The sequence below is a fragment of the Magnolia sinica genome, chromosome 3, assembly GCF_029962835.1.
Source record: "Magnolia sinica isolate HGM2019 chromosome 3, MsV1, whole genome shotgun sequence".
Lineage (NCBI taxonomy): Eukaryota > Viridiplantae > Streptophyta > Magnoliopsida > Magnoliales > Magnoliaceae > Magnolia > Magnolia sinica.
In genome coordinates this window covers 48,340,117-48,365,646 of record NC_080575.1, presented here as the reverse complement: position 1 = coordinate 48,365,646, position 25,530 = coordinate 48,340,117, and the positions used below count along the sequence as shown (strand labels likewise).

The window sequence follows — 25,530 nt, the reverse complement described above, 5'->3', positions numbered from 1 at the left end:
ATGTATGCATTCTTTTTGCAAATTTTTGATTCCTAAATATGCAAATATCTATATTTTAGCATTTTCTGAAGTTCCATTAAAAAATTCTACCATTTTCTCTATGTTTTCCCAATGTTTCCCCACATTTCCGATTGTTGACAATATTATTGGCAATATCGATATTGTTTCTGTATACCCAACCAGTTAGCGATACCGATACTTCGAACATTGACCCCAACCCAGGGGGAGGTAGTTGTGGACAACGGGCTGGTACACTCATGACAGGGCAGAACAATACTCCTTTCATGTTCTTTAAGTGTGGGCAACTGAGACATTGTTCCTTTTATTGTCTTGAATATCAGTCCATAATTAAAATAATTTGGCCGATGAAGGAGAATATGTTGAAGAACCTTCCGATCCCGTGCAAATGAAAGTTGAAGATGCTATACAATATGAAGAATATGCTTATGATGATAGGGTGTATGTTGGGGAAGATGTAACAATGGGGCGAGTCATTGGCTATGCAACTAACTATACTATTGACACCTTGGGTGATTAATGAGGGGTGATGGTTATGACACTATCTTCCGCACGCTTACACTTTTGGTGGAGAGAGATGCATGATTTTGGTGGACGGGGAGAGTTGTGAGAACATTGTCTCACAAGCAATGGTGGATAAATTAAAACTCAGAGAACATAAGCATTCACACTCAATACCATATTTAAGAAAGGAGAAGTTTCTATTACGTGCAGGTAGAGCTATACATGAGCCGAGCCAAACCGAGTTTGACCCAAGTTTGGTTTGGCTTGTTTATGTGACACCCCCTGTTCGAGCTTTACATGAGTCGAGCTTTGAGCCTATCCTTACAGTTTGAGCTTGGTTTGGTCTAGATAATACGAGGTTGAGCTTGGTTTGGTCCAAGTATCTGAGCCGAAAGTTCAAACAGGGGTCGACTCATTTTTTTATTGTTTTTTTTTTTTTTTTGTTAAATAAACAATATACATAATACGAACTTGTTTTTATACAAAGATAACCCTACAAAATAACATTAAAAAAGACTAATACAAAAGTAACAACACTAAAAAATAACATAAAATTTAATATCCTCCATAGGAAAATAACAATGAACAAAAAGTTATGACTTAAAACACATGCACATATGAGTCTCAAAGTTCCTAATCATTGAAGGCCATGACCAAAGTAATATAATTACATGGAAGGAACATCTTAATAAGTAAAAAATGGACTTCATGCAGACGCAGTCTCGCCTTAACCCTCGTGCTCGTCCTCATCCTCCTCAAAATCATAATTACTACCTGTTGAGGCATAAAAAATGAGAAAGGATTGAAGAAAAGAAAATGAAAAATAAGAAGGAATAAAGGAAATGGAAGAAGAACAAGAACAAGTGTCTTTGGGGTGGTTTGCACGGGTCCGCGCAAACGATATCAGTTGTGCGGGTTCGCGCAAACCAAATACTAGTTGCGCGGGTTCGTACAACTGATTTCAGGATATGTTGTCCATGAACGGTCAAGATTGATGGAAGGTGGGTCCCATGGCACCAAGATTGAGGTTTCGCACGAGTGGCCCCCCCCTTTTCATTTGGACCGATTGAAGATTTTGGAGAAGCAGAGCAAGAAAGAAGACTGAAGGTAGGAGTGAGGAAGAGCCAGTGGCTTGTGCGGGCCCGCGCAAATCATATCAGTTGCGCAGACCCGCGCAACTAGACTGCCCTGCAGTCTATGATGATAAGAAGCCAATATGTTGCTGAAATGATCAATCCCCAGATTTTCTTCTGTCCGAGCTCCAAGAAGAGAAATCAGTTGATGATCAAACCACAAGTCGAAGCGCTACCGAATTTGACATCCGGCTTGGGTATTTGAACTTTGTTAATTCCTGTATTTCTAAATAATCTATCTTAGAATCAAGGGATATTCGAGGATGTAAATGAACTCAGTATTAATAATATGATAATTGTTTTAAATAAACTCTTTCTTTGTTATATTTAAATAAGATAATCCCCCAAATCATATGCATTTGTTTCTTGTTTGAAACACTACCTCCCCAAACCAGATGCAACCGATCTTGGCAACATATGAGGGCCTCAATTGTTTTTGGTTTATGTGAGCTACGATGCTTGCTTGCGACCCTACTCCCTGTGTAAACTTTGTGGGCCCACCGTCATGTATATGAATTGTCTATGCCATCCATCCGTTTTTACATATCATTTTAGGACATGATCCAAAATTGAGTCATATCCAAAGCTCAAGTGGACCAAACCACAGGAAACAGTGTGCATTATCCACATCGTCATGTATATGTATTATCCACGCTATCCATCTGATTTTACATATCATTTTAGGACATGATCCCAACATTGAATCATATCTACAACTCAAGCAAATCACACCACAGGAAACGTGTGTATACAATCTACAAGCTGAATCAAACCGAGCTGAATCAAGCTGAGCCGAGCGGATACTACCCTAGTTTGAGCTTGGTTTGTTTTTTTAAACGAGCTTGACTTCGAGGCTTGGTTTGGTTTGAACTTCTATTCGAACCAATCTAAGCCAAGCTTTTTCAAACCAATTTGAGCTGAGCTTTTGAGCTGGCTTGGTTTGTGTCCAACTCCAAGTCTAGGTGCTTAATTTCATTCTTTATTGGATCAAATTTCAAAGATGAAGTGTGGTTTGATGTGGTCCCCATGGATGCATGCCACATTTTGTTAGGGAGACCGTGGTTGTGAGACTAAGATATTGTGCATTTGACTCGTGCTAACACCCATGTATTTTCAATGATGGTGTTAATATCATGTTGCACCTAATGAAACATCTTCCAACACCCAAATTTGATAAAGAGAAGGGTCAGAAATTGCTAAATGTAGAAAAGTTTGAAGAGGAAAGGAAGGAGAATGACATCATATTTGTCTTAGTTGCTAAAGAACAAAACAATCAGATGTCCTGCCTCCTATGTAAGAGCTCCTTTATGAATATGAAGACTTGGTTTGGTGCTTGAAGAACTCTCAGCTGGACTTCGTCCTATGAGGAATGTGGAAACCAACAAGAATGGGAAGGCGTGAATGAGATCAGTGAGAGAGTAGTGTTAGAGATGAAGAAGAGAGATAGGGAAGGAAAGTAATGTGCTAAGGTTTGCATGTTCTTTCAGTCCTTGTTAATAAAGGAAAACTTTTAAAAAAGCCATTGGGCCAGTTGGGCCTAAATATAACACAATCCAAACCTTCCAATAATAGACCTTTAACAAGGAACATCAACAACCCATTGATTTATTGTTGTGTTCAAGTCTACCGAATCTTGCCTAATGAATGAATCCAATCGAATGTGCCAAGCTCCATAGAAAAGTTACTATGTTGCTATAGAAGGGTTTAATTCGGGAAAGCATCTTAGTTTGTTGTTCTTACATTATTAACCCCTAAAAGAGATGTGGATCTTGGAGGATGTGTGTGGACAGTCATGAGACCAACCGGATTGCAATCATGTACCGGTTTCCCATTCTTTGCTTGGATGATATGTTGGAGATGTTGTATGGAGCAAAAGGTCTTTTTAAAGATTGACTCGAGGAGTGGATATCATCAAATACATATCCGGCCTGGGGACGAGTGGAAGACTATGTTTAAGACTTGAGACGAGCTGTACAAGTGGCTCGTCCTGCCACTCGGCCTTTCAAATGCACCGAACACTTTCATGAGGTTGATGATATGGGTACTCCACCCCTTATGGGAAAGTTCTTAGTTGTTTATTTTGATGATATTCTTATTTTTAGTCCTAATCTATCTGTTTACCTTCATCACTTGCGACAAATATTTGATTAATGATGAAGGGAGTCATTATTTGCTAACTTGAAAAAGTGCTCATTCCTTGTCGTTTGTGTTGTGCTTTTGGGGTATTATGTTTGTAGAAGGGATCAAGGCTGACAAGGAGAACATAAAGGCCATTGCAGAGTGGCCAACCCCACTAACTCATTCGAAGGTATGTTTTTTCTATGACTTGGCAATATTTTATTAGAGATTTATGTGAAAGCTTAGTACAATTATTGCACCCGTCTCCAATTACATGCACGGAGGTAAGTTTGAATGGACTAAAGTGGTGGACCAAAGCTTAAGTACTACAAAAAAGAAGATGGCAAATACTCTAGTTCTTGCACTTCTGGACTTCAATAAAGTCTTTGAAGTGGAAAGTGATACATTGAATATTGGCATTGGCGTAGTGTTGTGTCGAGAAGGAAAGTTGATGGCTTTCTTTAGGGAGAAGCTTAATGATGCATGAAAGAACTACTTTGTGTATGATTTCGAGTTCTATGTAGTCGTCCTGGCACTATGACATTGGAGGCATTACCTCATTCATTAAAGCTTCATTCTATATTCTGACCATGAGGCGTTGAGATATTTTAATGTAAAAGAAGTTGAGTGCTTGTCATGCGAAGTGGATGACTTTTCTACAAGAATATACTTTCTTTTTGCATCACAAAAGCTTGAAGTTAGAACAAAGTGGCATATGCTTATGACCACTTACTGTGGAGGTTGTGGGATTCGAGGCATTAAAAGAACAATACAAGGACATCCATTTTTGGCAAAGTGTTTGAAAAATTTGTGGATGGCCGAGATTGAAAGTTTGAACTCATTTTACACGATGGTTATTTATTCAAGGGTTCTCATTTATACATTCTTGAATGATCATTGTGAGAAGAGATCCTATTTGAGCTACACGGAGGACTGAGTAGACACTTTGGAAGAGATAAAACATTGGTCGTGGTGGAGGGAAAATACTAATGGCCTTGTATGTGCTATGATGTTGAACAGTTTATGGCACAATGTTGCCGATACTAGGTCTCCAATGGTCATGTGCAGAATATTGACCTTTATATGATGCTTTCCATGCCTGTCGCACCATGGGTGGACATTTTCGGGGACTTCATTTTGGGACTTTCTAGGACTCAAAGGGGAGTAGATTCAATTTTCGTTGTGGTGGATCATTTTTCGAAGATAGCCCACCTCACTCCTTGTAAAAGCACAATGGACACCACGCATATCGCCAGCATATTCTTCACAAAAATTATGCAACTTCATGGGGTACCGAAATCAATAATTTAAAACTGTGTTTTGAAGTTTGTAGGACAGTTCTGGCACATATTGTGAAAGCGGTTGGGGACTAAGCTTCAATCCTCTAGCCTATATCATTCTCAAACAAACGGGCAAACAAGTAGTCAACAAGAGCCTTGGTAACCTCTTGAGGAGTATTGTAGGCAACAATGCATCTCAATGGGACTTGGCTCTATTCCAAAGCTGAGATTGCCTACATTAATTTGATAAATCATACCATTGGAAAAATCCCCATTTGAGATTGTTAATGGGAGAAGTCCACATCATGTACTTAGTATTATTTTGGAATAAGATTAAGTGAGCGAAGATGCTGATGCTTTTGCTAAGCATATCCAAGAATTGCACGCTTAGATGAAGAATAAGATTGAAGAGAGAAACACCGACTCGGGGTGTTCGGTACGGCTGATACGTAACGGTAACGGCCAAGACTGTTACGCGTTACGGGGTCGTAACGGCCACCCCCTCATTTTTGTATCCGTAACGGCCGTTACTGGCCAGTAATGGTCAGGGCGTAACGGTCAGAAAACGTTTTTTTTTTTGGCTTTTTAAGCTCCAATTTTTTACATTTGTAGATACTTTTCTCTTCCAAATTCTTCCTAAACCATTCTATTGCAAATTCTGACCACCCTTAGCTTTGAAATTAAGGATCAAAACAAGTTATATTAAGGATTTTCTTGATTCGAAGCTCCGTGGGCCATTTTTCAGAAATTCTTCAAAAATAGGTATTTATACGTTTTATTCAATGTATTGTTGTTTTAATGGTAGAATATGTTGTGTTAATCATAAAAGAACATATTAATGTCCATTTAACAAATTATGGTTATGATTTTATATTTTTTTTCTATTTACGCATTATTTTCGGCCATTTTTTTAAAAATTCGAGAAATTATTTTTTATTCAATTTATTGTTGTTTTAATGGTAGAATATGGCGTGTTAATCATAGTAGAATATATTAATGTCCATTTAACAGATTATGTTTGTGATTTTATATTTTTTTTCTATTTACGCACTATTTTTGGTGATTTTTTTTTTAAAATTCGAGAAATCATTTTTTATTGAATGTATTGTTGTTTTAATGGTAGAATATGTTGTGTTAGTCATAGTAGAACATATTAATGTCCATTTAACAGATTATGGTTGTAATTTTATATTTTTTTCTATTTACGCACTATTTTCGGCCATTTTTTAAAAAAATCGAGAAATTATTTTTTATTCAATGTATTGTTGTTTTAATGGTAGAATATATTGTGTTAATCATAGTAGAACATATTAATATCCATTTAACAGATTATGGTTGTGATTTTTTTTTTTTATATATATATTTTTTTATATATACGCACTATTTTCGGCCATTTTTTAAAAAATTCGAGAAATCATTTTTTATTCGATGTATTGCTATTTTAATGGTAGAATATGGAGTGTTAATCATAGTAGAACATATTAATGTCCATTTAACAGATTATGGTTGTGATTTTATATTTCTTTTTCTATTCACGCACTATTTTCGGCCTTTTTAAAAAAAATTCGAGAAATCATTTTTTATTTAATGTATTGCTATTTTAATGGTAGAATATGGTGTGTTAATCATAGTAGAACATATTAATGTCCATTTAACAGATTATGGTTGTGATTTTATTTTTTTCCTATTTACGCACTATTTTCGGCCATTTAAAAAAAAATTCAAGAAATCATTTTTTATTCAATGTATTGATGTTTTAATGATAGAATATGATGTGTTAATCATAGTAGAACATATTATTGTTCATTTAACAAATTATGGTTGTGATTTCATATTTTTTGAATTTTTTCTATTTTTGGATTAGTGACTTTATGTTTATATTTTCTTATTTTGGATAGGTTTTGGAGCTTCTTAGGGTTTAGAACATAAAATCATCTTTATTGATTAGATTTAGCAGTTCGAACTTTCTGTTATTATTCTATTTACATTAGGTTTCGAGATTTAAATTAATTAATTCATTCTCCTATAAAAAGTAAAAACTATATATAAATTTAGAGAATCGAGTAAACTCACAATCTCGCATAGACATAGGTCATATCTAATCTACCTAAGGAAATGTCTGGGTCTGGCCAACAAGTGGGGATATTGGATGGCTGCATTGTCAGAGGGTTGGTGGTACTAGGCACCAAATGAAGTGCAACTATTGTGAGAGACTAATAACTGGTGGAATTACGCATCTCAAACACATTTGGCACACCAAAAGGGTCAAGTTGCGGTCGAAGGGTAAACGTGTTGCTGGACAGAAGAAGAAATATGAGATTTTGGATGTGGCCCGACCGGAGGTGTTTGATCCTAAATATATGGGTGTTCGTGATGAAGATATTATTGATTCTGACGAAGATTCAGATTGGGAGTTAACTATAGCTAAGATAGAGAGCTTGTCTTGCTCGTGAAGAGGAAGAACGCTGCCGCATGTTTGGTGCGAGTGGGTCAATACATGGGCAGTAGGAGTGCAGCTGGGAGTGCGACTGCTTCTACAAGTGGGGGTGAGGGGGTAAGGTTTGGTTGGTTACGACGTATGTTTGGGAGCCAACAACAAGCATCTTCACGTGATGCCCCTATACATTTGGATGAAGAAGTAAATGAGCCTAGGAGACCCTTTATTGATCCAATCCTGTTTAGGAAAGAATCAACTAAACAAAAAATAATAATAAATAAATGTGGAGTAGAACTTTCGTTGAGAAGTTAGGTAGGGCAGCAACAAAGTTATTTATACATGCCAACATACCTCCTAACACTGTCAATTCTCCAAATTGGCAGGTGGTAATTGATGCAGTAGCAGAAGCAGGTGGAGGAATTAAAGCTCCCACGGCTAGGGAGATTAGGGGGAAATGGACAAATGCAGAGTATGTGGATGTGAAAGCATATGTGGCTACCTTTAAACCTGTATGGTAGGCCAGAGGATAACGACACACTCTCAATCTCAAGATTCTCAACAGCCTGAGTATGAGCACCAGTATGGCTATTCGATGGGCACTGGTGGATATCCTTACTAGGGGTCAGAGTCGTTGCCTAGTTAGGATCAATCATCCTCTGGTTTCATTAACCTGGTATTTCCTTCTGGCATTAGATATTATGGATATGCAGTGCCTCCACCTATTGGACAGCCGCAGCCCGATGATGTGGAGGTCAAGCAATCACAAAAAAGCAAAATTTCATTTTAGTGGTGACTTGTGAATTTTATTATAGTAATTGAAGTATATATTTGTATTAAGGTAAGTATTGCAGCAGTACTATTGCTTCCACTACCCACACATTCACCAAGAAAGCACACAGTTGACACTGCCGAACTTGTATTTAAAAGAACTTCCCTGACAACCAATCAAGTAATCCTTAATTAAGTTGTAGGAGAGTATATCAGACACTAATTTTTTTTTTTTAATATTCTTAACTTGAGGATGACAGGATAGGAATCACAGCTACATGATAGAAGTCTCTGACATGTTGAAGAATGAAGACTTTAAAATATAATGAACATTGTAATTTATGCAAGTCTGGACTCTAGTCTAGACTCTAGAGTAGAGAGTAGGGTCCTCACTCCTCAGGTATGTTAATAACTTAATATAGAATAAATTATGAAAAATAATTGCAAACACCTACACATGTAAGATATTTTGATATTACATTCATTCTAATATATCTATCATTGATAGTAGATAGAAAATTAAATATATGAGTTTTGCAATCAAATCCAAGTTGTCTAGTTCATAAATTCATCAGACTGTTCGATACAACTTCTCACCAATGAGTGGACCGTTATGCCACCATAAACATGTTCCAAATTATAAATGAATGCATATTTGGAATATTTAGAATATTTCGTATTTAATGCATATTTTTTCATAATTTTTTGACGAAAATTTTTTATTACCGTTACGGAACCCGTATCGGCCCCATATCAGCCGATACGGGGCGCATTTGTATCGGTAACGATGGGCACCATTACGCTCACTGATACCGATACGGAACACCATGGACTACCGAGAAGCTGTGAATTAACATTGATGGGATAGGATATATAAAGAAGGTGACTTACTAGTAGAAAACAGGGTAGGTGAAAAGCAAGCTTCAAGCGTGAGAATAGTCCGTTTAGCTAGTAGTAGGGAATAAGTTCTTTTGATCAAAGGGTAAGAAATATCTCCTAGCATTGTCAGTATGGGAAATTCCTATGAGCAAGTTCGGGAAAGGGGGATCCAAAATCATCCAAGGGGGGTATTTTGGTCTTTTTGCCTGCATGTAATCATGGTTCTGGAGGCATTCCTTTATCCAGGGGCATTATTATCCTTTCACAACGGAATTTTAGCTATAGTCGCACGTTCTTGAGAAATCATGGCAGCAATAATATCTCTATGAGGGCGGGATTGGTACTGTTTCTAAATCCCAGGGGTACCCACAAAAATGCTTGGAAGTTGAGCTATGACTCACCATCTCCCAATTGGGTAGCTTTAAACCTAATTGAAGATTCGAATGCTAGCAAGTTAGTTAGCATCAACTAGAGTCATGGTAACAATGGTTTGTATCTCAATTTACAAACCGAAGTTGAAGATTGAGAGTAACGAGTTAGGAGATTGTCATTCATCAAAATCTAGATCTAGAATCCAAATCGTAGGACTCCTTTTTTCAGGACATTAATGACATCATCGAAGCCACCCCAATCAAAGCACAAGTCATCTGGCACCAAACTGTACAAAGAACTCAGATTCTATCATGGGCATGTGATGCATCATTGGAGGAGGTAGAGGCAAGAGAAGGATCATCCCTTAATGGTGGAAATAAACTAGGATCTAGTTGTTAAGTCTAATTGAAGACGGTATTGTGGACATCACTAAGCAGGTGCTCACAAAGGTGGGACTTTTGTTCCACGAGGTAGAGAAAGGACTAAGGGGATCTAATCCGACAACTTGTGGTGCGTGACTGAATGGATATAATCCCTCCAAAGAAGACAAGCTCAAGGGGCTAAGAGAAGCAAAGGTAACATCGAACTTATGAACTTGACGTAGGAGAGGAGGATGAAGGCACTGCTATGGTATTTGAAATTGCATGTGGCGGGTTCACGGGCTATACATGCGGAAGCTTGGCGGAGCTAAGGAATGATGGCTATGTCCTAAAGAGGGGATGATTAGGACCAATTAAAAATTATAATTGATTAAAAGACAATTGCTTATTTAAACTGATATGCAAATTAAGCTAAGTAGGGCAATTAACTCGTAAGGCTTCCAAGCCATTAAATGGTCCACTCACATAGACTACAATGGATGTGACAAATAAGCAACTAGTCTATAAACATATGTATATGTGTGTGTGGGATGTCCTACTAACTCCTAATATTCATCTAATCATTCATACATATAATTAAATATTCATCACGCAAGCATAATTAAACAAGTGCTTAAATAACAATCCTAAACACAAGCATGTATAGTGGACACACTCCCGACGGACGCACTCAACCCATGAGTGGACCGGATTTCATTATCGGAGGTTTTAAATTAGGTTCACCTCTAACCTTTTCAGCCCTACACAAGGACTTTAGCGTACAATCCCGACAGAGGCTCTCGTAAGAGACTTTAGTTTTCTATTGGCTAACCAACAACCTCGGTCCTAATCTAAGGAACAACCTCGGTCCTAATCTAAGGACCTACGTTTTCTCCCGCAAGAGGCTCTCTCGGAAACTAACACATACGCACCCGTATCCGGTGGCCTTATACAAGGACTTTGATTTAGGCCCTACACGAGCTAAGGATCTACATAAGAACATAAGGAGTGTAGACAGACTCTTACACATGACAACTTGTCGGATTGAGCCCCTTTTGTAGCGCCTTCTCGGGTTGCTTGATTGATGCTCTCCCGTACTTCCATCAGCTCCCCTTTGTTCCCTCGATCATGATGCCAATGCTTTACCAGGGCTTCAACTCTAAGATCAAACACCTTGCATGTGATGCTTCGACGCAGTGACCAGGGTGATAGGAGGTTGGGTAGAATATCCTAGAACTAATGGGAAGTTGTAAAGCCTATGGGATTTTATTTGATGGACACTTTAGAGGTTGATAAATAGTTGTATTTGCCAAGAAAGATGATGTCTAAACTTTGGAGAGGGCTCAAGATCATGGTCTTCTTGTAGAGGAGCTTGGAATACTCATTAGAGTGAAAAATCACTAAGAAGAGAGTATGAATCTCATTAGGATGGAGCGTAGGAGGTTCAGTAGAGCTTGGGTTGCACCGGGGTCTCTAAAATGCCAAAATCCATAATATACACAAACATTCGGTTGCTAGATTTATAAGAAAAATGCTTCAACGGATTTATAATGGCTAGTTTTCGATCGCATCGACTGTATGTTCGGTCGCACCGATTTTGAAGTTCGATCGAACCAAATTAAACAGGAAAGCCACTGGACAGATTTGGACACTTTTAATCGCACCAAAGGTGGTCTTCAGTCACATCAAAAGTGGTCTTTGGTGAGACCGAATGTGGCACTCGATTGCGGCTGAATAACCTGGAATTTTGTCCCAACACGTTGTCCTGTTTTAGCCGTTTTCTGTTGGACCAAAGGTGGGTTTGGTGGGACCGAAGGTTGCTGAAATTGTGCAATTTTTCTAGCAACACAGGACCTCTAAATCCAATCTAAGGATGGTCAATTTAGGCTCATATGACTCAAGGGATGATAAATAAAAGGTTTTCCTATTAGGTTTAAGATCATCTGGATGTTTAGGTTGTTTCGGGTCAAGGGTTAGGGCACCAAGGCACCATATTTACCCGTTCTTTGCTCCTTGATGCTCCACCTTCACTTGTGTCTTCGGTCTTCAGCTTCCAAGAGCTCAACCGACTACATGACACAAGAACTCACATGATTGACAAATAGGGTGCATAAATCAGTGCACTAACAGTATTAAGTAAGGATTGTAAAGGAAAAGGGGTATGTATAATATCCTAATGTTAATTCTATCTTAAAAGTTTAGGGGGGCTGAGGTGACCAAATAAGGGGCCCATGTGAAAGGAGTGTGGAGATGACAAAATCAAAGGCAGTGATGCTCCAGGAAACGAACAAAATTTGGACAATAGTCTTACTCGATCGATTTGGTACGGTAGGAAAATTGCTTGGCTCAAATTGGAAGCTCAAGGAGCCTCTAGGGGAGTCATTTTTCTATGGGACGAGGCTTTTTTGACAAAATTGGATGGTCGGTAGGAAAATTTACTGTTATGGCATGCTTTAAAGATGTGGTGAAGGGAACCTTGTGGATCTTAGCCTCTGTTCATGGCTCAAACAACCGAACATCCAGGAATGATTTGTGGGCAGAACTTAATTCAATAGAAGGCAAATGGAACCTTTTGTGGTGTATAGAGGGGGTGACTTCAATCTAGTTCAATTTCCTTCTGAACGTAGTACTGTTGGTCCTATCTCCAAAAGCATGCATGGATACTTATCATGTATCCAACTTCAAGTTGACGGGAAGGGTTTTGTGCAATCCATTCAATGCAACGACAACAAAAGATTGGGTTTGAAGTTAAAGCACATGAAGCTAAAATTAAAAGAATGGAACAAGGGACATTTGACAGAATATCGATCAAGGCACTACGCTCCAAAAAGATGTCACCAGGGAAGGACTTACAGGAAGAGTTCAAGTTAAAGGCTTTAGAAGAAGAAATGTGGAGACAACGGTCAAGAGCACAACTTTCTTCCATTGTGTGGCAAATGCACGAAGGAGAGTGAATAGAATACAATCCTTAGAGATCAATGAGATTCAAGTGGAGGACCCACCCACTTTTTGTGCTTTGATTGTGGATTGTCCTTTGCCCTTAAGAATGTGGGAATTTTTCTCTTTAAACATGCTAGACCACACTAGGAAAACAAAGCTTGCCCAAAAGCGGTTCCAATTTTAGAAGAACGTTAGGAACATAATTGGTGATCTTGTTTATAATGCTATTTGCTATAGAATTGCTAAGGTCAAATTTTGATCTAATGTGTTCCTGAATCCACCTTGAGTACTTGCAAGTGTTTAGAGTGTCAGTATTGTTACACGTATCAGTTACGGGGGATACAAAAATATGTATTGATATTGTTGATATTATCGTTAATACTTAGGAAAATATCATTGACTGAGGTAAACATTGGGAAAAAGTTGAAAATTTTCATTGTAACTTAAAGAGAGATTAAACAACATGCTTACACGTTTGGTAATCAAAATGTTAAAAAACAACTATACATAACAAGTCTCCATTTTATAGGAGAATAAATCAAGTTCTATAAGAAAAAAGTAGTGCAATTATATCCAAATGAGTTCATATCATTTGAATAATACATAAATACATGCATCCCTCCATCTAATGAATACATGCATACATAGATACATAGGTACCGTCATACATCTTCCTCGATACATTTATGAAACAACTTAGATTTTTTTTTTCAAAATAAATAGATTTTTTCTTCCATTTTCTTAATTTAAAATTAAAAAATATATTTATATTTCAGAAAATGAAAGTTGTAGCCAATTGATGGATCAACCAACACTTATAAATACAAAAAAAATAACCAATTGATGGATCAACCAACACTTGTAAATACAAAAAATATATATATAAATAAATAAAAATAAAATAAAATAAATCCACATTGATTAAAAATGGAAATTAAATAGAGTTTTTATTTTTCATTTTCAAATAATTTAAAAAATAAATTTTCTGAAAAAGAAAAATCTATGGCTAATTAGTACATTGGCCTTCCCTGATGAACATTTCAAAATTTGCGCACATCCATTCTTAATAACGCAAATGTTAATTTATTCGCCACAAAGAGAACCATGTGTAAACACGATTTCTATTCCAATCTGTGCTAACAATTTAAAAATGATGAGGTTTCTATGAGTATTTTGTCACCTTTTAGTTTTGGCATGTCTTTGCTTTTGGTTGAGATTTCTCCCCCAAGTCCAAGCTTTTATTCAACGAAAACCAAGAGTGATTGAAATCACCTAAGGAACAAAATCCCTAAGAAAAATCCTAAAAAACGAAGATTTTTTTCTTTCATTTTTTGTTTTTTTTTTCCCTTATTCCCACTTAATTTTCTGACGATTTACGAAACTATCCTTGGTATCAACAATATTATTGCTAACATTGATGATGCCAAAGAACTTTTATGTTGGAGGCTGTTAAAAATTTGCCAATATACACAAGAAGGATGTCGCGAACTTTACAGAAGAGTTCTGGGAGAAAGGTTGGTTACCCAAAGGTATGGGGGCATCATTCATAGCACTTATCCATAAGAAAGAAGAGGCCGAGTCACTCAAATATTTCCAACCCATCAGTCTAATTGGGAGTCTGTGCAAGATCTTGGCCAAGATCCTTGCTTTTGGATTCAGATCGGTGTTACCTATTGTCATATCCGAGAACCAAGGTGCCTTCTTGGCTAATAGACAGTTATTAGACAATGCCTTGCTCATGAATGCATAAACTCAAGATACAAGGAAAAAGAAAAAGGGGTCGTTTGTAAATTGGATATTGAGAATGCTTACGACCATGTGGACTGAGGGTTCCTTGAATCTATGTTAAAAAAATAAGATGCAGGAATAAATGGATCTCATGGATGCATGAATGTCTTTCTTCGGCTTCATTCTCATTTTTGGTGAACGAATCTCCAAAGGGATTCTTCAAAGCCTCGAGAGGGTTAAGATAGGGGGATCTACTCTCCCATTTTTTGTCCATAGTGGTAGCGGAAGCTTTGAGTAGAATGTTGGTTATAAGGGCAAGAGGTGGGACTTGTCTCTTGTTTCAAAGGTGCATTAGAAGATCATCATGTCTCCCATCTCCAATACGCGGATGATACCATTATATTATGTGATGCAGATATATTAGTGGTGGATAATTTAAGGCAAATTTTGGGATGCTTCAAGTCACCCTCAGGATTAAAGGTGAATGAAAAGAAAAGTGAGATGTTGTGCATTGGAATTTCCAATGAGGAATTATCAGCCTTTGTAGAAATGTTCGGTTGTGAACTTGAAAAATTTCCTTTGTCCTACCTAGGCCTCCCACTGTGCATAGGTTAATTGGTGAAACACTTGTGTAAGAAGGTGATGGAGCGGTTTCAAAAGAAGCTATCAAGATGGAAGAGTCAGCATCTCCCCTCAGTAGGCTGGATCGCTCTCATTAAAGGAGCCTTATCGAACCTTCCTGTCTATTATGTCTCTATACAAGTGCCCGAAGGCAGTTTTAGATAAATTGGAAAAGTTAAGGCGTGATTTCTTATGGTAAGGAGCAGAGGAGAGACATAAATTCAACTTGCTTAAGTGGGAGGAGGCCTGCAAGCCCTTATCAAAGGGGGGTGCAAGCATAAGAGTCCTTGATTCTATAAATGTTGCTTTATTAGGAAAACTGCGGTGGTGATTTGAATCGGAAGTAGGCAGGCTTTAGAGAGAAGTTATTACACACTAGTATGGGGTTCAAGAGGGGGGTTGGGAGCTGAAAAGTACATCGCATTATTGTGCATCCGGAATATGGAGGGCCGTTATTTAGTAGGACCCTCATTTAAGCATGGGTTGACCATTCTCTCTAGGAAATGGGAATTGAATTCGGTTTTAGGAAGATCCATGGTGTGGTGATAGACCCTTGGAATTGGAATTCCCATCTGTGGCAAGCTCGCCCTATCAAAGAATATATCAGTGAGACATGTTTCTCCTGTGCTAGGGAAAGTGGAGTTTGGTGTCACTCATGTAGAAGAGCTTTATCAGATGAAGAGGTGGAAGACTTCGCACAACTACTGGTGCAACTTCATAAAATTCAACCCTCATTAGCCTTGGAAGACTGGTTTGGAATGCTTCTCTATTAGGTAAATTCTCGGTCAAGTCCTTATACAAGATGATTAGAGGCCTTAAAGGGTCCAGGGGCTCGGAATTTTTCTGTGTATTGGTTTTATGGGGCACTCCTATAGGTTGCATCCTTTGCTTGGCTGGTTAGGCACAATCGTATGCTGACGATAGACAATCTTTGAAAAAGGTCTATCATTCTCCCAAATATTTGTCTCATGTGCAGGGATGAAGCAAAATCGTAGATCATCTCTTCATCCATTGCCCCTTTGATGCAGGATGGTTTTCTAACCTAGGATGATAGATGAAATCAGATTTTCAGTTTAAATATGAGCAACATAAGTATGAAATTTCAGCAACCTCATCGTAAATCAAACAATTAATCAAATAAGCAATTATATGTAATCCTAGGTTACCACATGCTCGTAAGAAGGAACTCGTAAGATGTTAATTTGAAATAGGCCCAATGGAATTAAGAAATTCCATCTAAATGGGTAGATCTAATTTAAAGGGAATCACCTAAGTCCTAAAGGGATTTTAAAGGATTCTAGGTATAGAGAAATTAGGGTTAGGGTTAGGATTTGGAAATTGGGAAAATATGAAATTAGGGTTTATTTGAAAGGGGAATCTAGGGTTTTAGGTCAGGGTTTGATTAAAGAAGGAAGAATAAGGAAGGATGTAAGAAAAAGGGTTTAAGTGAGGTCCACAAAATAGATGGACTATTCGTACAGTCGTACGAACGTACGGATTCACACTTCTGGCTGGACTTTTTGTTTGGTTGGGATAGTTTGGGTTTAAGAAGAAAAGGAAAAAAGATGAATGAGAAGAAGATTTGAGGGGAAAAGAGAGAAGAGATGAGAGAAAATACCTTTGGAGCTTGAGAAGAGAGAAGAGATGGATAAACAAGGCTTCACACTATGGTAGTTTTCATTCGGATTCACACTAAATTGGGTTTTACACCACATTCTCCATAAACACGAGAAAGAGAAGAAAACTTCAAGCTTTTTCATTAACATGACGTTTAAAAAAAAAAAAAGGCTAGGATTGGATGTCCAAGACTTTATAGTCTAAAAGTTGATCTCTTACAAAAAGACCATTAATCAAAAACCTGTTTGCTTTTAACCCCCTACTTTGTAAATTACAAATTCCCCCCTGTAAAAGCATAAAACCAATAAAACATTTAAATAAAGTCTTAAAAATTAACTAAGTGCTCAAAAACAAAAATCTCTATATTCCGAAGAAACCAAGGCTATCCGATGAACTCTGAAGACGTCCACGATCATGGCGGGCGACGATCAATTTGTATCCAACGGTCCGATTGTGAAGTCCTCACGATTTAATGGTCCGAAAACATCCTCCATGCAACCCACATGCTATGTGGGGTCTTTGGCTCCTCCTCGGGACTCGAATGGGTACTTGCCTAGCCATAGGCGACATTGGTGCTTGGACCCTTCTCTGATATGTGCAAAATGGCGTCTGTAATGTGATGTCCCCATTAACTCTCCACGACTGAGAAGAATTTGCCTCTAGCGAAATAAAGCTCCAATACCGCTCAAGTAAGTCTAAATTGATGCCCTGAAACTCCGTCTTTGTGATTCAAGTACTTTCTGAAATCGGCATGTTCTTCCACTTCATGAGAATCTTCTAAAACCCTCATTGGCGTGTAGAAACTACTGTTCATTCAAGATACTCTCAAGTCTCAATCTCCTCTTATCTAGCAGGTATGGATGACAAGGGAGGCAAAGGCTGGGAAGATAGGTTAGGTAAAGGCCATGGTTCATGGTACAGGTTTGGATCGCTGTGATGGTAAGGTGAAATGTTGGTTGCTACAGCTGGGGACCCCGTATAAGGCACAAGACTAATCCCCATGGAAGGTGGAAGATCTATAATATGCGCATTGAAACCAATTGGTTTCAGTATCTTATAAGGTTCCACACTACGAGCCTGTTGTTTTTTAATGGTTCAACGAGGAAACTGCTTTGGCCTAATGCAGATCATCACATAGTCGCCTACTTGATACTCTTTGAATCTACGATGAGAATCAGCAGAAATTTTATAATGTTCATTGCTCATATTAATCATTTATTTGATTTCATCATTTAATGCATGAATGTGCTGTGCAAAGGACTCTGCAGACTCTGATGGCCTATGTGATAATGACATGGGAATGAGGTCAGTAGGTTTTCTAGGCTTATAACTGTATACAACTTCAAACGGACTCGTGCCTATGGACCTATTAATCGAACTATTATATGCTAACTCCACAATAGGTAATACTGCATCCCACGTCCTAGTGCCATCGCCCATGAGACATCTCAACAAATTACCGAGACTCCTATAAACCACCTCTGTCTAGCAGTCAGTTTGGGGGTGGTAAGCCAACGCAAATTGGACCCTCGTGCCCATCATGTGCCATTGTCTTCCAAAAGTAACTCATGAACCTAACGTCTTAGTCAGGCACAATGGTTTTTTGTCAAACTGTGCAAACGAACTACCACCCCAAAGAATAGCTTTACGATATTGTAGGCATCCGAAGTCTTAAAACATGGAAGGAAGTGGGTCATTCTAGAAAAAAACGATCCACTACGACAAAGATGGAATTGTGCTTCTTAATAGTCTTAGGAAGCCCAAGCAAAGAGTCCATGTTAATGTCCTGCCATGACGCGTGTGGCACTAGCAAATGTGTATACAATCCTGTATTTTGCCTCTTCTGCTTTGCCAACTGACAAGTACGACACTACCCAATAATTTTGGCTCCGTCCCACTTGAGACTAGGCTGATAGAATCTATCTTCCATGAGGGGGACTGGTCTTGTCACGACCAAAGTGACTTGCAACTCCAGCATGAAGATCCCAAACGAGGAAATCGCGGAGAGAGGTATGGGAAATACAGAGTTTGTCACCTTTAAATATGAAATTATAGTTCAAGAAAAAACCATTGTCATTCCTCGACTGGCCATCCAAGATCAACACATATACCTTCCCAAAATCTGGGCAAGCAGGGTATTCATCTCTAAGTTGCTCAAACCCAGTAACCTCTACACTCATGGACTGTAAAAGCATCACTCTACGACTAAGGGTGTTGGCAAGTTTGTTCTCGACCTTGACCTTATGTTTCAATATGAATGAATACTCCTGGAGAAACTCAACCCACTTAGCATACATTGGGTTTAGCTTCTTTTGGGACTAAAGATAACGTAAGGCCTCATGATCAGAAAATAAGACAAATTTCTGCGGTAGCAGATAATGTCGCAAATGTTTCAAAGACTGGACTACCACATAGAACTTGTCATAGGTAGAGTAACATTGCTTTGCATCATTCAACTTCTCACCAAAGTAAGCAACAGGGTGCCGTTCTTGACTAAGCACTCCACATATACCCACACCTGAAGCATCACATGCAACTTCAAGACTTTGGAAAAGTCTGGAAGGTGCATGACAGGCGCCTCACTCATTTTGCCGTTAATCTCTTTAAATGCTATAGAGGCTACTTTAGTCCATGCAAACTCACATTTCTTTATGCAATCAATGATGGGAGTCATGATGGAACTAAATATTCTGATGAACCACCTATAGAAGATGGTTAAGCTGTGAAAGCTTCACACTTCTTGAATATTGTGCGGTTCAGGACACTCTATTATGGCCCTGACCTTCTCGAGGTCCGCTCTCATGTCCTCAAATGAAACGATTAACCCTAAGAAGATAACGCTATCTGACATGAATGTGCACTTCTTCAGGTTGGCATAAAGCTTTTCGATTTTGGGGACCCTGCAAACTTGCCTCAAATGGTGGAGATGTTGTTCCTTGGAGGTACTATAGATAAGAATATCGTCAAAGTACACAACTAGGAACTTACCCATAAAAGGTCTCAACACCTAGGTCATCACTCTCATAAATGTGCTCGGGGCATTGGTCAAGCCAAAGGGTATGACTAGCCACTCGTATAGCCCATCCTTCGTCTTGAAGGCTGTCTTCCACTCATCTCGTGGGTATATATGTATTCGGTGATACCCACTCTTGAAGTCTATCTTCGAAAATAGTGGCATTAGTCATCATGTCTAGCATATCATCAAGACACGGTATAGGAAACTGGTACTTCACCGTGATTTTATTAATGGCTCGATTGTCCACACACATGCGCCAAGTGTCATCTTTCTTAGGTGTGAGAAGGGCAGGCATGGCGCATGGACTCATACTCTCTTGAATGAACCCTTTTCTCAGAAGCCCATCAACTTACTTCTTTAATTTAGTGTGCTCTGCGAGGTTCATTCGGTAGTGAGGAAGGTTAGATAGTGTCGACCTAGTGACTAGATCAATGGCATACTCGATGTCCCTCATGGTGGAAGCTCATCTAGTAGATCATTGGGAAAAACATCACTAAACTCATCTACCATCGGAATTGCCTTAGATGACAACTCTACTCTTGCCTCGGGTATAACTTCTCTGTCCACAAGGGCATACACTGTCGAATCTGTCTCAATCTCTTTTTCAAACTCCTTTGCATTTATAATGTGGAGAGACTTGAGCTGGGATTTACTCACTTTTTTGGGATCAGCCTTTCTAATGTCCTCCTTTTCCATAGTACTTTTGGGCGGGAGAGGATTTAACTTTACCCTCTTGCCTTTGTGCATAAAAGAACACGTATTCGAGCTATTGAATAGTGTCACAACTCTATTGTAGAACCAAGGCCTACCTAAAATGATGTGACCCACATCCATAGGCACAACATCACATAACAATGTATCTCTATAAGATGCGAATTGGATAGGAATGACACATTGCTGTGAAACCGGAATAGAAGACGCATCAACCCATGATACTCTATAGGGCTGAGGGTGAGGGATGGGTGTCAAACCCAACCGGCTAATGGTGTTAGTTGAGACCACATTGGCGCAGCTGCCACTGTCAACTATCACCTTGTAGTTATTTCTCCATAATTGGCGTAAGTATAGAAGATAGTGTTTCAATGCCAATCATCACTAACCTTAGCCTGAGTTAAGGCGCACCTGACTATTGCAAGTGGCACGGTCTCAACTCCTTCGTCAGTAGCACCTCCTTTGGGCTCATACACTTCTTCTTCGTATTTGCCATGGTCATCTGCATCTTCACAAGAGTCATCAATGAAGAGTGCCTTGGTTTGCTCTTTTGTGGGGCACTAGTATGCACAATGACCAAACCCTTGGTAGTTGTAACACCGCATGGGCCCACCTCCTCTTGCATTGATACTAGCTACACCTTGACCCTTAGTATCCCCAGGGTTAGGTTGCGCACCAGCTGGGGCCCGGGACTAACTCCCAAAGTTAGGTTTGGTCCCCTAGGGATTAGCCTTAACATTGATTCGCGGGAGTCAAATCGCCTCGTGAACTGCAGTTTCACATACTGCTCTAACTCATGCACCACCTGATAGGCGTGCTTGAGGGTATCGATGGCATGAGGAATAAGCGCCCACCGAAGATCAGATTTGAGGCCCATCCTAAATCTGGATAGGGTGACTAATGGGTCCTCCTAGATGTTGCATCACATCATATACTCATCAAACTTTGCGATGTAATCAGCCACGGACATGGATCCCTGACAAAGAAATTGCCACTGATCCAAGAGCTTGTTGTGGTAAGAGGGGAAGATACTTCTCCTTCAAACCTCTTTCATCTCAACCTAAAGGGCGATAGGTTCTTCTCCCGTCCTCGCCATCTTACGCTCGATGTTTGTCCAAAACAGTTTCACTTGGCTTACCAATTTCATCTCGGTGAATCTTACTTGAAGGGGATCAAACATTTCTTACCACTCGAAGTGGTGATCTATGTCTGCTAACCAATCAAGGAACGCCTTGGGATCCAAGCGATCATCAAAAATCGTGCATCTACCTTTACGTTCTTCATAACCCGCTCATCTGGATCATAGTGGTCATGGAACTCTCTCTGGGGTGCCTGATAATGCCCCCCACCAAAACCACTACCTCAGGCCTGGATTCCTCCACGTCTTCCAGCATGACCTCCTACATCATTTTGCACAGGGCTTCTTTCTTGGGACTAGCCATCCTCTCCCCAGTGTTGGGGTTAGCTTGTAGGGAGGTCTCTAACTTATCAATGCGGTTATTTTGGGCTGCCAATTGGTTATTGTTGGCTCGACCTTGCACCTCTATGGCTGCCAGACAAGTGTTCATAGCTTGCATGAGCTAGGTGAGCTGTTCTAAACTCATCGTGGGGTGAAGACCAAAATCACGCCTAGATTGCATGGGCATGCATAGGGAAAACTAATGTGAAGACCCTACACGACCCTATATGACCCTAGACAACTCTAGATGAACCTGCGTGACTCTATATGGCCAAGGAGTTGGCTAATCCTAAAAATCAAGCAATGTAACTAATGAAATATCCTAGTAATAAAATTCAGCAATGTAGCAAGAAGAATTAACGAGTGTTAGGAGAATTCAGCAATGGGATAAAGGAAATAATAGTGCTAGTTTTTCAGCAATAGGTCAAAAGAAACACTAGCACTAAAATTCAGCAAAATACCACGAGATATAACTAACACTCGAAAATTCCAGCAATGCAGCATGTGCATTAACTAGTACCACAAATTTCAGAAGTACACAGTGAAATAACTAGTTCAAAAAAAAATTTTAAAAAAATCAGCAAGATGCAAACTATGTTGAGTATGATGATGAACACCCTAACTCTAAGATCAATCTATCCTATGTTTAACCTTTGCTCTGATGCCAAAATTTGATGCAGGATGGTTTTCTAACCTGGGATGATAGATGAAATCAGATTTTCAGTTTAAACATGAACAACAAAAGTATGAAATTTCAGCATCCTCATCATAAACCAAACAATTAATCCATGAGCAACAAAAGTATGAAATTTCAGCAACCTCATAATAAACCATACAATTAATCAAATAAACAATTACATGTAATCCTAGGCTACCACATGCTCGTATGAAGGAACTAGTAAGATGTCAATTCAAAATATGCCTAATGGAATTAAGAAATTCCATCCAAAACATGAGAGTAGAACTATTTTAAAGGGAATCACCCAAGTCCTAAAAGGATTCTAGGTTCAGGGAAATTAGGGTTAGGTTTAGGGTTTGGAAGTTGGGGAATTATGAAATTAGGGTTTATTTGAAAAAAAGAAAAAAAAAAAAAAGAAGGGGGAATCTTGGGTTTTAGCTTATGGTTTGATTGAAGAAAGAAGAATAAGGAAGGATGTAAGAAAATGGCTGAAGTGAGGTCCACAAAACAGTCCGTACAGACTGTCCATACAGTCATACAAACGTATGGATTCACGCGTGTGGCTGGACTTTTTGTTTGGGTATAGGTTTGGATGGTTTGGGTTTAAGAAGAAAAGGAAAAAAGATAAAGGTGAAAAAAAAAAGATTTGAGAGGAAAAGAGAGAAGAGATGAGAGAAAATACCTTTGGAGCTTGAGAAGAGAGAAGATATGGATAAACAAGGCTTCACATCAAGGTAATTTTCATTCGGATTCACACCGAATGGGGTTTCACACCACATTCTCCATAAACACAAAAGAAATAGAAGAGAACTTTAAGCTTGTTCATTAACATCACATAAAAAAAGGCTAGAGTTAGACGCCCAAGCCTTTATAGTCTAAAAGTTAGTCTTTTACAAAAAGACTATTGATTAAAAAAAACCTGTTTGCTTTTAACCCCCTACCGATAAAAGTTTTTGAACAGTGAGGTTGTGATGAAATATGAGCAGTGACGATTAGCATGAGTCGAGTATGTGACTTTTGATGACTTATGGGATATGAACCACACTTCACTAGGACTGGCGAATAGTTTAGCGGTTCTTCCAGTGGTTTGGATTTCAACCATTGCTCTTCCTGAGGATACACACTTCTGGTGGCCGGGGTTTCAACCACTGCTCTTTTGGTGGCTTTAGAATTTTCCAACAACAAACTGGGGATGGAACTGGTTCTAATTAAAAACACATCAAAGAGCAGGTCCTGTCATAAGGGCAGCACCAAAGAACAGGTGCTGTCAAAAAGGCTGGCACTAGGAAGATGCATCGTGGGAGATGGAGAAGATTATTGGCGTGAGGGCAAGAAAATGAGATGATGGAGACTAAAGACCAACATAGATCCAGAGAAGGTGCACTGGACTTTGTATTTATGATGAAGGGAAGTAGGTGCATCAGATTTGGTGCTCCCCAGAATTACCAAGGACCAGAAGAAGGGGTTTTACAAACCCTTGCTTGAAAACTAGGGTAGAGTCGGATCTAGCCAATCGACATTGCTGGATTTGTAGAGGAAGATGACAGAGGCTAGGACGATGATCTCGCCTGAGATGGCAGAGCGGCTGAAGATAGATGGGTTCAAGCAGGCGGTAGAGAAGAAGATGGTGATAGATAGTGATGGATTCGGATCGAGATTGTATTTGAATGAGTGATCAATTAGGGATTATGATCCATTCACAAATGGTTGCAGGTTGTTGGAAACGAGGAAGATGGGTTTGGCTGGAGTTGGGTTGGTTTTAGATGGTGGTGGTTGCAGAGATGATGATGATGGTGGCATGATGGCAGCAACAAAAGTTGCAGCAATGATGGGATGAAGGCTGTTAGTAGCTGATAAAAACACTGAGAGAGGCAATCCGATGATGCAGAGCAGAGGTGGGTTTGGATATTTGACAAATGGACAAACAACAGTGACAAAGTTGCAACGGAAGATGATGGTGGAGCTGAAGGTGGTGAAGCAATCAGAGAAGATGACCCAAATCTGACAACCGAGATCTGTCAGATTTGATGGTGATGGTGCTGGACAGGGTTATAGAAGGGAGTGGGGGATGCGGTTTGGTAGATCAGGGCAATAGGGGATTGAGTTGCGGTGTGGGGGCAGCGGTGTGTAGTAGTGGTGGTGCAACAAGCGACGACGATGGGAGGGTGGGGGGTGCTGTTAGTGTCTGTTTCAGGACAACGACAAATGGGGGCAACAATTGGAGAAGAAGATGGCTGTGCAACTAGTGGTGTCAATGGTGAATATTCCTGTGCAGATTTGGTGATAAACTTGGCGTTAGATCCGGCAAAGAAGATGGTGTCAATGGGAATTTTTTTTTAAGTAATGAGCAGTTGAGATTTGGGGTTAGGGGTTGTTGGAAACAATGGTGAGTGCGGCAGTGTGCGTGCGGGCTAATGCTGGCGTGTCAGCATAGATGGTGCACAAAATGGGTGGCGCACAAAACAGGCAGGTGCCGGATTTGAAAGCGGCTTGTGGAACGATGGTGATGAGACTAGCAGGGTGACCCAGGTATGGAGGCAACGGAGGGGGTTAGGTACGGCGACAACAGAGGGAAAGAGCAAGAAAGAAGGATGGGGAAAATGGACGGTTAGGATCAGGGCCTAATCATTGCTCTGATACCAAGTTAAATTTTCAGGGACTACATTTTAGAGAATGTATCGCTTATTTTTCATTGAAAATGATAGGAATATATAGAACATATGGGATATCTCTAGAGGTCTACATGAGATCTTAACAGATTTACATGAATCCATCTATATAACAATCTAAAGTATTTAGTACAGCTGTACATACATATCTTATACCTCTAACACATATCTTAAAGCCGTTCATGCTTTTTGGTCAAGGTTTGGGTTGAAAAGAAATGAACC

General features: G+C 39.3%; 1 protein-coding gene and 1 long non-coding RNA gene across 3 annotated transcripts in view; both read left to right on the top strand.

The window, feature by feature from the left end:
* The window catches only part of LOC131239906 (zinc finger CCCH domain-containing protein 67-like), a 48,700-nt gene that overhangs the window by 8,647 nt on the left and 14,523 nt on the right, over nt 1-25,530 (top strand). The window lies entirely within an intron of this gene.
* Nucleotides 13,723-23,058, top strand: LOC131239907 (uncharacterized). Its single transcript, XR_009168472.1, has 2 exons — nt 13,723-17,463; nt 17,629-23,058. It is a non-coding gene; the product is annotated as an uncharacterized LOC131239907 (long non-coding RNA).